The following is an 8,605-nucleotide window of genomic DNA, read 5'->3' as shown; positions in this document are numbered from 1 at the left end:
CCAGAAAATCAATTAGCATGTATTAAATTAATTTGTTTTTAAGTACTTTTTGGTTTCGATTTACTGCATCTATTCACATGACTTTTGCAATCCATACATATATATTTAATTGATCTTATATTTTAAACAATTGAAAAACATTATCTTTGCAAATATTTGAAAAAAATCCTGTGTCATTGATGCACACATTGGAGTTACCCTAAACTTTATGTTCATTACCTGGTGTTTGTTATTTGTTTGCTGTCAAAGTGAAAAGTTCGTCGTTTGTAGGATACTGTCTAAGCAAGAAATATATTAGACCTGATGAAAAAATATACTTCAGTGAGTGTGTTGTCGAACGGTACTCCTGCTGAAGTTTATGAACAACGATGCAATTGCATTTTTTACCATAACGGTCATGTCTAACAATTATAGCACATGCAGCGTCCTATTGGCCCATGCTCTGCGATTCGATAACATACGATCAAATTTGATATCATAACAATATTTGAAAAGTTTTAAACCTTTTTTGTCAGGATTGTTGTGACTGAAAAATAGACATCGTTCCGTATGATGATGTAGTGAGATATTTTATTCTACAAACAGACACTAACACGATTATAATTCCAAGTATTCTGTACATCTTCTAAAAAATAGATAGTTCTGTGTGCAAACTGAGAAAAGTCGAGATTCCGTACGCCCGTCTGCATGCCTAGCTTCGAAGGTCCGTTTGAATTTAAGCATTTGTTTAATGTTTTCGTCCGTTAGACGCACATGCATTTTTATTTAAGTTTTAATATTTTATTTTCTCATACGTTCAACAACCACATAAATGGAAATGGTTATAAGGTTTTCTAAATGGAAAACATAAATAGTTCTCTTTGTCATTACGATATTATTTCATTACAATAAATGAGAAAAAAAAACAGTTTGACTTCATACAATTAAGTGGTAGTTTATTCACCATTATCGGAATCCGACTGAATGTTATGGTCAAACATAATTATTTATATTCGAACATCTTTAAAGTTACCATTAATACGTTTCAAACATATTAATAATAGTGCTATAACTAAATGTTTAATTAAATAGTTATCGTATCAAGCTATATTTGTGTATTTTCCTTATCTGACTGCTTATGTAATAAGGGACAAATGTTACAATCCATTTAGAGTATATGCCCTCGTCCTAATCAGTATTACTTCAATAAAAAGAAAGAAACGTCGGCGACCTGTGTGCTTTGCCAAAAGCAAAGGCTGGAAGTCTATACAATTAGAATGATTGCATGTATTTGCGATGTTATTACTCATTCATTAGAAATATAATTGATATACGACCGTAACACGAGATTGTTACGTTATGTCGTGCGTTAAATAAAAGAACCACATTTATTGTTCAAACTTTACTGATCTTGGTATGTTGTTTTATATGATAGGTTTAGAATCCAACTTTTACATTTGTACCAATACAAAGCTCATATGGATGGACGTCATTTTATTGTCAAAGTCTATGACAATCGTTTCGACTACATTTAATAACCATACAGTGTCAATAAGTTAGAAGTGACTTAATGATTTAAATCACGATTTCAAGTGATACATTTTTAATTGCATCCAATTTAACTTAGTTATTTTTAGATCACGTGAAATCCACAAAAGCGATAAAACATGTATTATATGTACGTGTTTCAATCTAAGAAAGCAGGTGTAACATAAATTTTGAATTGTTTAAAAGACATTTTCTGCTGTCTGCTTTTAAATCACTTTCTCGATTTCTTAAGTTTTGGGGAAAAGGGTGAATTATTTATTGCACGCACACAAATCATACAGTTAAATTTCACTGATAAATAATATACTTTAACATGAATATTGTCATTGAAAAAAAGATAATATCCTATGAGGCTATGGGGGCATGGATAAGCGGTTTATATAGAGTACAAATCTTTGGTTTATTACCTCGTTTATTCAGTTGGTTTGCTGTCAAACAATTGTCGCTATGTACAAAATGGTTTAAGCAATCTAAAAGTATTTATCGCGGTAAACACACTCCTAGCCATTTCGTTGCTTGTTTTACTTGTATGTCAATTTATTGATAGGTTTTGAGTGTCCAACAGTAAAAACCGATGATTTTGATAAACATGTTATCACTTTGGCAGTCGATGCATTGTTCATTGAATTACTTTTGTTTAAGGCAAACAGTTCCAACGAGTGACTGACTGGATGAAACGCACATAACGATTTCTACAATTCAAGCAATTGAAAATACTCCAAATAAAAGTATGCCCCATCAGAACATTCGACAGCAGCAAGTATTTTCAATCGAAGGAACTTCATAATATTGCGGAATATCGTGCCATCACAGTCGTTACCAAAGCGGCCATCTTTAAACAAAACCAGCTATGTTCTGATTTTTATTTCCTTTCCAAGACTTACGAAAATTTTCGAATTAGAACAGTATAATTTATGTAATTGTTTTACGTTTTGAGAATTAACAAGTCACAAGACGAATATTATTATCTTTCTTATGTCTATACTGCTAAGTGTGCAGATAGTTTATGGTAATCCACAAGCGATGGTAAAAAACGCAACAATTATGAAACAGAATACAGTAAATCCAAAAGTTAAAAAAAAATCTTTTGTACAATTTAATATGTTCCTTTTGCCGGTTCAACAGGATGTTTCTATTTTTGTTCCTCTTGTGGAATGTTTTTATCGTTCATGTTATGAAGTAGTGTTAACAAGAGCGACATTTCTTTTAAAGTTTCTGATGATTTGCATAGCCAAATATTGAAGTGTTGTAATACATAATTCTTGTGTAGTTTAACAGCTCCATATGTATATGTTATTTTGTACTTAAAAATGGACATACTGATACCAAATTCGAATTGATCGTACGCATTTAAAATAACTTTTATAATTTAATAATTTCAATAATAAACAATATATTATAGTATATGCGAAATTGATTAAAGAATATAGCATTAAGAGGTAAACACCGGTGTCTTGTTATGGAATATAATGTAAAATGAAAAACAGATATCTTGATTGAACTGTCTGCACTTTGCAATTGTATTGTATCTGTATTCCATGGTATGATTTAAAATACACAATAAAATATTATAAACAAATACAGATGCCAATACATAGCATATGTAGAGCGCAAACAATATGAACATACATGTTTTATTTTAAGCTGTACAAATCATTTACGCAACAATGTGGTATTAATATAAGTTACGTACATATGTTTTGTCTACTTCTTACTATAAATAATTTACAAACAAAACTACTAATGAAACCGTTCGAACAGACGAGTTTTAATAACCATGCAGATCTTTTCTCAATCCGGAACAAGTTTTGGATTATGAAGTGGAACTCACTCTCTGATCGAAGAATACCCAATCTTGGAGTAGGTACAAACATGTCGGTCAGATAAATTGAAACAGGACCGTTGATAACCAGAATATTGAACACTACCTTGGGAATAAAAGCAAGTCCATATGATTCATTTAACACTTTAGGTCTACATCATAGGACCTATTCATTACAATTCATGCAAAGCGGCGTGATTGTGGACACGCTTGAGTTGGTCAGTCTAGGAGGATATAATATAAACAAATAGAATCTTACTAAAATCAATATTATGTTTGTTATTCTGGAAGGAGACTATTACAATAACTAAAATCGAATAATTGAATTGTTTAATGAATTTATTTGATGTCGCCCTTTTCAGATTCTTAAACATGTTAATTAATAGTTTTGAACTCAATATCATTGTCACCGAAAGCCAAGAATACCTGATAAGGCATGGCTTTTTCAAATAGTGTATTTAAGTTTGTATTGATAGTTAATCACCTGGAATGTGATGGGACAATGCCCTTGAATTTTAGTTTTGTATCATCATCATCATCATACGTGGTAATCTAAGTTCATGTGTTTTAGTATAAAAAGTGACATTTGATATGTTCAATATTCAAACAAAAACTAAAACTATCTAAAGCTTTGTCACAAACGAGATTAGTACTCTACCCGCATATCTGTGAAACCTTTTTTAATATGCACATTGTATAGGAATTTTAGGACCACTTTGTCGTGCGCATCTACTTTTTATAAGTATGCTGTATTTGAACTTTCAGTTCAATCGCGTTAGAAATATTAACCCATTTATGCCTCGTGGACTCTCCCATCCTTCTAAATTGGATCAAGTTATTTCCAAAATTAGGGATGTCTGGTATATTTATTTATATTTTTAGAATATTTCTTACAGAATTTCGTTTAAGCAAACAGTGTAGACCCTGATGAGACGCCGCATTATGCGTCGTCTCATCTGGGTCTACGCTGTTTGCCAAGGCCTTTTTTTCAGGACGATAGGCATAAATGGGTTAACTAAGTTCTATTGACAAACGTATGAAATGTACTTACCTACCGACCCTCAAGATCAATCGACAGAACGCCGCCAATATACAGCCTCTTCAACTTCGTTAACGGCAGTAATAACATATTCATTTATGTTGCCATAACATAATATTGGACATAACCTCAAAGCTCCAGTAAAGCATAGCTAATGAAACATTTATATTTTGCCACTGATATTGCACTCAGTTTGGTTGAGTCACTGTACCTGATTAATAATCCAATGGGCGAATGAACAATGCAAAAGGATAAAATGCAATATTTGTATAGTCAATATCTCATTTAGCTGTCGAGTCGAGAAAATAATCATTACGCAATTGAAGATTTCAAGTATTTTCCATTTAATTACTTTTGTAATATTTAAACGTATAAAGCGTGATGGTCATTGATTTACTGATAAAGTGCATAAGGTGTCTGCGTATATTATTAAATGCTAAACTATTGTTTTGTTTAAGTTGTTTGTTGGTAAGGAGCAGTCTTTCAACTAACGCTATTTATTGCTACATTGAGTTATCAGTAATAAGTGCACATTATATGACCACTTACGGAAACAGCTATGTGACCGAGCACGGAATCGAATCCGCGATCATCTTAATCGGGACGCAACCCACGCCTGTCCAGAATTTATACCTGACCTTTTATCGGAAATCAGAAATAATGCACGTTCAAATATACTTATACTGTAATTGACTAATGTACTTTGAAGTAATATGCATAAACAGTTAAGTCACAAAGTCAGCGCCTGTGGGAGCATTGACAACGATTTTTTGTTGATGATGTAGGAGATGATTTGTGTTGCAAATACTTGCGTATTTGCATGAAGACTGGATATATTAAAAATTCTTGTTTTGCTACATAATTGTCAATCAATCGATTCATTTCGCTATGCAATGGTTTTATATATTAAGCTCAATAATTGTGTTGCATATTCTTTCGCCCACAACCGTCCGTTTAATAACACAAGCACTGTTGATAATATGTCCACATTTGATTGTCAAAATAAATTCTAAAAAACGTTAAATAAACCAAAATGCCACTGATTATATAGTCGATACAACGCTTAAAAATATGGTATTATAAATATTATATCGGTTCAATAAATTCTTAGTAACGGTCAAGAAAACATTTGTTCAAGCTTTGGTAAATAAGCCTTCCGTGATTTAAGTACAACATTATGCACTTATGAGTTGAAATAAAACTGTCCTTTTAAAGCTCAAATCTACGTGATTACAACCGTTTAAAGAAATTAAATTCAGATAAAGATCATACATTAAAAAAATACATAACTATATTGATGGACTAATTACGATTTTCCGAGTATGTATTGGATAACATAAACATCATAACATTGATTTCTTACAAAAGAAATTCATACCAAATGGCATACAAAATCCTTTTTTAATACGAACTGATGTTATTTTAGAATGCATTGAATGATTTACCATGGAAAAAACGGATCCTTCGCAAACCCTGCACGCTTGATCTGATCTGAATGATCTGAATTATTATGCTTATTGTTTCGTTAACGAATGCACGCATTTCCCTTTTCAGATGTAAAAGTTATATGTGTATATGGGCTGATACTTGCCATTTCGTCCATGTGTATGCGGGTTTGAAGAAGGCCCCAATCGAGAAATAACGATAAATGTTACAATTATGGCATATATCGCTCTCCTTTTAAACTCGAAACACGACAAAAACACTCGCAAGAAATACAGAAACGGCACTACTACGCCAATTAATACATATGTCGCACTGTTGGTCGTTGTGGCGGGATTTCGAGTCATCGACTTTCAAACACGCCACAAGAGAACAACAAATATACCAGCAAGAACGAAATGGCGCAATTTCGAGACGATTATGTCATTGTGTCGCTCCTTTGGTCGTTCCGGCATGCCATAATGCCCAATATTGCGACTTTCAAAACCGCAATCATGCCAGAACGATATTGCACAATTCAACCAACATACGTATGTTCCTGATCAGAATGATATTATTTTGATGTCGCAGTTGTTCACTGTTAAGGAATTGTTAATAATTTGGAGTATCCTTTTACACTATAACTTTACTGTTTGAAATTTCACAAGTTAAAGAATATATTTTGCAGCAAATAGTAGTAATTGTTAGCACAATGCTATGTTTAACTGTAAAAACAATATTGCTGTATAAAAGAGCCGTTACGTGAAAATACACAGTATACAGGGACTTGAATTATTGTAATTACAATTTGTGAAATCACAACAATAAAATAGATGCGGAATAACCACTCACAGACTTGAACCACGAACGATAGCATACTTGTCTAACGCGTCACCACACCAATGGAAATATATTTTGTATTCTGAAACATATCAACTAAATCTTGATTTTTAAAAAGTCATACACGAAATACATGTAGACAGTATAGTGTGAATTTATAAGACTGCAAACCTAAGTCGAGTAACAAATCACGACATCAATAGCGAGTTCTTTTAACTGCATCTCCCAAGTGTTCATTAATCGGTAATGTTTGTTTTTCTAATGGAACATTGGCTGTGATATGCTACGATAACTCAAATTTTAATAATTACGTTTGCAAAACATTTGTTTGTAAAAGAAATATTTCGGAACTTCTTATATTATATCATATCTCTTAATGCAAGAATATTAATAGATGCAAACCCCGAAATTATCCTTTCTGAAACATAATTCGGTTATAGAAAAAAACTCAAAACAAACTCAAAACGTTTGAATCATCTATGCAAAATAACAACAGCAGATAGATTTAAATTAGACAATGCATATATAATTCTAATTCAGTACAGATTTATTTATTACCCGATGAATATGTATAAATAAGGTTTCCAACTGGTGCATGTCTACGAAGTAAACGTTTTAAACAACGACAAAAAAGAAACATAAGTTTGGTCAGTTTTAGTTTTTGTAACGGATCTCATTATAAAACATCAGCAACTGTTGATAAGTCACTCAAGTACCTGACAGATTAAAAGTGCAATCATTGCCAGTTTGTAAGCAATACCATAATATGTCATTTTCTGTGTCGTAGGCACGTAAGTTAACTACAAATATGGGCAAATGACAATTAAAACAGTTTTGCTTTATCTTTTCATTTGTATTATGTACATGCACAGCGTCTTTGTGGCCTACGGATCGATAATACCATTGAAGTATTAAGTCCGGTTGTTGTTTGCCCATTGTTTGTTGATGGATTCCTGATTTGTTGTCGCTCGATGTCTTTGCGGGCTGTTCAACGCCAGTTGTTTGCGCGGAGCTTGGCTTAAATTGTGGATTTGCATGGGGGAGGGCTTCTGATGATCTGGGCCAAGCTGTGTATGTCGGTTGCCATGGCGCCCGTTTTTGATTGGGGCAAATATCATTGGGGTAGTGTTTGGTAAACGACGGACTATTGTTCCACAGATTGAGCGACGGAAACGAGGTCTTATCACTGCACTTATTGAAGATTTTTTTCTTATTTTGGTTGATAAATGTTCTGTTTATGTCAGGGGTCTAGGGTTGATTATGTAATGCTTAAGGCTCTTATTTTGAGATTGGGTGATGTTTTGTAAACACAGCCGTTTATTCTTAGTTGTTTTTCAGCGCCATTTCGACTTTGAAGAGGTGGCTGGTGCCAGAAGAAAGATTCTCCTGGTCTCCCGGACCCGTATTCACAAAACAATTCTGAGACTTAAGTCTTAGATTGACGAATATTCCTAAATTTGAATTTTCAAGGATTGCTTTAATTTTTAGTATTCTTGCAATTAATACATTATAATCATTCTTCATGCAGACGCTATTTTAACATGACATGATTACCCGTTGTAGCCTGTATATATTCACAAGCTAGAGGTATTTTTCTTGGTCATAAGTCTATTCTTTTTTCTTAAGTCTATGAATGGGTTGGTGAATAGGGGCATCGGTTGCGGGTTTTCGATTGCCCAATGAAGTTTTTTTCCATCAGTTGGTGTTTGGTTAAGTCAGAGACGCGGGCTGTTTAGGGTGGCAAAGTTGTTGGCCGATTGAATGATTCATGTCATGATATTTGTTCTTGTGCATCGTTTGGTCTTTCAGACGGGCAAGGGCGGATTGTGTTGATGCACTGCGGAGTTTGTCTATAGGACGCACATTGGTGTGCGGCTATAGTTGCTATATTTTGAAGCGAGTGTCTTGTGGTTGTGATGGAATTTTGTTTATTTTGATCCCGGGCAGTGCCTCCC

The sequence above is a fragment of the Dreissena polymorpha genome, chromosome 8 (assembly GCF_020536995.1).
Source record: "Dreissena polymorpha isolate Duluth1 chromosome 8, UMN_Dpol_1.0, whole genome shotgun sequence".
In the NCBI taxonomy this organism is placed as follows: domain Eukaryota; kingdom Metazoa; phylum Mollusca; class Bivalvia; order Myida; family Dreissenidae; genus Dreissena; species Dreissena polymorpha.
The sequence above is the reverse complement of the archived record's forward strand: the minus strand, read 5'-3'. Positions refer to the sequence as shown.